Source organism: Eumetopias jubatus, unplaced genomic scaffold (genome assembly GCF_037043125.1).
Source record: "Eumetopias jubatus isolate StellerSeaLion01/CBP00866 unplaced genomic scaffold, mEumJub1_p1.0 scaffold_4, whole genome shotgun sequence".
Classification (NCBI taxonomy): domain Eukaryota; kingdom Metazoa; phylum Chordata; class Mammalia; order Carnivora; family Otariidae; genus Eumetopias; species Eumetopias jubatus.
The window spans coordinates 53,897,505-53,901,986 of NW_028274810.1; the positions used below are offsets into that span (position 1 = coordinate 53,897,505).

Consider the following 4,482-nt stretch of genomic DNA (forward strand, 5'->3'; position numbering starts at 1 on the left):
CAAAGAATGGACTACCCCCCAGAGCCTCCAGAAGGACAGGGCCTCTGCGGACACCTTCATTGAGCCCTGTGAGGCCCATTCCAGCCGTCTGACCTCCAAAACTGTGAGATAATAAATTTGTTGTTTAAAGCCACTAAATTTGTGGTAATTTGTTACAGCAGCAATTAGAAACCAATATAGAGACTACGCTTGGGAGGGCACCTCAGAAAAGAGCCTAACAGAGAGCACGAACCTGGAATAGGAAATGGCCATGTGTGAGTAGCCCAGTCAACCCCCACAGAGCGGGCAGCGGAATCACCCTAGATGCAAATTAGCTGACAGAGATCAGAATTGGTAACAGCTCCATATGGGCAGCATCCAGCCTCCCAAAGAGTCAGTGCCTCTATAACTGTGATAACTTGGGAGAAACCATAGTAGAGCGTAGTGTGGAAGGGTCCTTTGGTCAGGCCTGGGTTGGAGTTTTCTGCCGCCTATGGCTACAATCTGAGGCAAGTTGTGTAACCTCTCTAAGCCACAGTTTTCTCATCTGAAAACTGGGAATCTGTTTCTTAACTAGGAGGGTTGTGCTGGGGTGCCTGGGTGGCTCAGTCAGTTAAGTGTCTGCCTTCAACTCAGGTCATGATCCCAGAATCCTGGGATGAGTTCCATGTGGGCTCCTTGCTCAGTGGGGAGTCTCCTCCCTTTGCCTGCCACTCCCCCTGCTTGTGTGTCGCTCTCTCTCTCTCTCTATCTCTCTGTTAAATAAAAAATCTTAAAAAACAAAAACAAAAAACTAGGAGGGTTGTGGTGAGGTCAGTAACACATGTAGCATGCTTAACATAATGCCTGTCATATAGTAAACAGTAATTGCTTTCTATTACCGCAAATACACACACAATCTTAGGAGCCTCTGTAATAGCAGTGTTTGAGGTATCCCTGTAATCCATACTCAATCATATATAGAGTCTGTGGGGAGTTCTGGGAACTAAAGTCAGAGAAGAACAACCAGGGTTAAAAGACCCTAAATCAGGTCATATTAAAAAGAATGTCCAGATGAATGCAGAGTTTTGATATGAAGCTATTCGAAATATTGTCAGGAGAGGTTACATAATTTGTGGGATCCGAGGCAAAATGAAAGCATGGCCCCCCTGGTTCCAAAGATGATGAAGAATTTCATTCAGGGCGCCTGGGTGGCTCAGTGGGTTAAGCAGCCAACTCTTGATTTTGGCTTAGGTCATGATCTCACAGTCGTGGGATCGAGCCCCGTGTCAGGCTCCGTGCTCAGTTCAGAGTCTGCTTCAGATTCTCTTTCTCTCTCCTTGCCCCTCCCCACCTGTGCTTGCTCTCTCTTGTCTCTCTCTCTCAAATAAATAAAATCTTAAAAAAAAAATTTCAAAATGATGACAGCAGAGCTTTAAACCAAGTGTGGGAACCTTCTGAGTACAGGGCCCCATTGCATAGTGCACACGCCCACAAAGCTGTCCCTGAATATTCTCATGTAACAAGTGATAGACTCGGGGCGCCTGGGTGGCTCAGTCGGTTGGGCGTCTGCCTTCGGCTCAGGTCATGATCCCAAGGTCCTGGGATTGAGCCCCGCATCGGGCTCCCTGCTCAGCGGGAAGCCTGCTACTCCCTCTCCCACTCCCCCTGCTTGTGTTCCCTCTCTCGCTGTGTCTCTCTCTGTCAAATAAATAAATAAAATCTTAAAAAAAAAAAAAAGAACAAGTGATAGACTCACTTTGGGAAGCAGGGGTGACCGTGGCAGTGAGGAAGCTTGAGGCCTCGAAAGATGATAAGGGTGGGGACCCTGAGCAGAATGAAGAGCACGTCGGAAGATGGTGAGAAGGAGAAACGGAATGAAACAGGAGCCAGTGCAGTGGCAAGAGGAAGGCTGTTGTCTTTGGACCAGCAGAGCATCCCCACAGCACACTGTGTGGTGCCCAGGAGAACCACCACCATCCCACCCGCTCCCAGAACTGCAAACAGAACATCTAACAGACGGGCACCTCTGACTCTGTGGAACAGTCTGGAAGGTTTTACAGCCTCCACGTGGTACCTCCCTGGAATCTGACAGGCCACAGTGGCTTCCTTCTCTTCAAAGAAGGAATGAAGCCGTTGTGGGAAGATGATGCAAACAAAAATGGTGGCAAGTGGGTTATTTGGCTGTGGAAGGGCTCGGCATCCTGTTGCTGGGAGAATCTCATCTTGGCCATGTTGAGGCAACAGTACCTGGTGGGAAGGAAATCGGCGGGCCTGGGGTCTGTGTGGTGTCAGGAGCGTATTATTTCACTATAGAATATGACTGGCAGAGACCTAGCAACCACAGCCCGAATGTGGACGGCCGTGTGTTTGTCTGAAATGGACGGGAGTTCTCCAGCCCGTCCTTCCTTCTGCTCACTGAAGGGACGTCCCTCGGCTGCGTGGTCCCCCTTTGCACCCTCCCCTGGGGGACTGATTCTGCTAGATGCCCTCCGGCATCTCTGACTTTATAAAGCAGAAAAATGGACCATGTGATTTAGTAATAGACCAATGGTGTGTGTGTATTTTTAATATTTTATTTATTTATTTGACAGAGACCCAGCGAGAGAGGGAACACAAGCAGGGGGAGTGGGAGAGGGAGAAGCAGGCTTCCTGCTGAGCAGGGAGCCCGATGTGGGGCTCAATCCCAGGAGCCTGGGATCATGACCCGAGCTGAAGGCAAATGCTTAATGACTGAGCCATCCAGGCACCCCAGCCATTGGTGTGTTTTAATGGAGTTTTGTGGAGGGGTGTCAGCTTCTCGTTTAGCTGTGCGCTGTCCAGATGCCTCTTGAACCTTCTGGTATGCTCTCCTCATGCTGTGTGAAAGGCATCGTGACCGTGTGTACAAGTCAGAGCTGTCGCCTGAGAGCTATGTCAGTATTAGGAAGGACAGTGCATCCAGGAAAAGCTTTCTGTTGGAGAGTCCTGGAATAGCTCTAAGTGCTGTCTTCCAGCCTTGCCATTAAATTATTGGGACATTTTGTTTCTTTCTCTTCCCTCTTCCCCCAAGCTCCCACCTTCTGAGAATGTGTTACTGATTTTGTGTAGTCTCCTGCCTCGTGCTCTGTACTTCCCTCCTATGGCAGGCACTCTCCTTTTTGGGCACTGCCACATGTCGAACGAATTTTAATCCAGTGGGTCCACACAGGTGTCACTGGGGTAGCTTAGAAGGGATGCCTGGTAATTTAAGCTGTAGCAGAACCCAGTCTGATTAAGAGCTGGATTATAATACAGGTTCTAAGTGCAGGATTTGGAGCGGAGGGCAACGACTGTAATCGTTTTCCCAGATGCGCACTTGTCAAGCCTAGTCTGGTGGGTTCTTAACACGTCCTTTTATTGAGGAAGGAAAGTGGAATGCTGGGTGTTGTCAGGTGTTAAAATTGGTAAATTCTGAAACTGGGGCATCTGAAGAAAAAGTGACCTTGATGAATGTCCTCATTTGCATGGCTCTGCTTGTCTGCAGTGGTTGGAAAAACCTACTTTCAGTCCTCATCCCTTGGTATGTGCGTTAGCAAACGTGTGCTGACCCACGATGCCCAGATAGAAACCTCTCGAAGGCTGATGCTTTCAAATGCTTTAAAAATGACCCGTTACTCATCAGTAAGTAAGTTCTACAGCCATCCCTGAGTAGCACTGTCTTTTTTCACTCTTGTGAGCAAAGATTGCGGTACCTTGAATTACAGTCTCTTTAATACATACCCTTGAAAGCTAGAAGGATCCTTAGCCCCCAGTCTCAGAGAAATCATATGAGAGTAACAGGCATTTCGTTATTGTGTTTATATTATTCTCTTCTTACTTTCCACCTTCTGAACATCTTTTAATTACTGCTGTTTGGAGATGCTTTATTCCCAAAAGCACAGGAGCCCAAAAGAGGTACTTACATTACAGGGAAAGTTAGATCGGATAGGAAGATCTAGTGGTGATTTAAATTTCAGGAATAAGAAGAATGAATTCTGGTGCCCAATTATGAAGGGCTCAGACAAATATAGGAGCAGCATTGGCTAAAATGGGGAGAAATGGCTGCCTCCTAAGATTCAGATCCAGAGAGGTCTTCACTTTTGCCTAAACTCAGATTTGCCATGAAAATTCCAAAGAGAGCAAACATTTGGATTTATCCTCTTATGATGTATGTGGGGATGGGTACATATGTGTAAAATGTGTTCATGACTGAGGGTCTCCTCAAGCTGGGTGGCTAGGTATATTATATGTCCGTATTTTTGCTTTTTTGTCTTTTGTCTAATTTTTTCCAAGACTTTTGAATATCTTATGTTTCCTAGAGTGCTCCTGTGTCCCCTTCCTCTTTGTCATTGCAGTAGCTGAAAGTTATCTTTTCCTATCCAAAATATGCTGATGATGCTGGTTAGAACAAAGGGTTATCCCTGTGGGGCAGCATCTTACCCCAGCGTTCTCCCAGATATCCTGCTAACAGCTTTACATGGCAGATTGACTAGTCAGTTTATCCAAACCACCCATTTTTTTCCA

General features: G+C 47.0%; 1 pseudogene; it reads left to right on the forward strand.

The window, feature by feature from the left end:
• Positions 1-1,695: 1,695 nt before the first annotated feature.
• LOC114208393 (eukaryotic translation initiation factor 4E type 2 pseudogene) lies at positions 1,696-2,480 on the forward strand (annotated as a pseudogene).
• Positions 2,481-4,482: the final 2,002 nt, after the last annotated feature.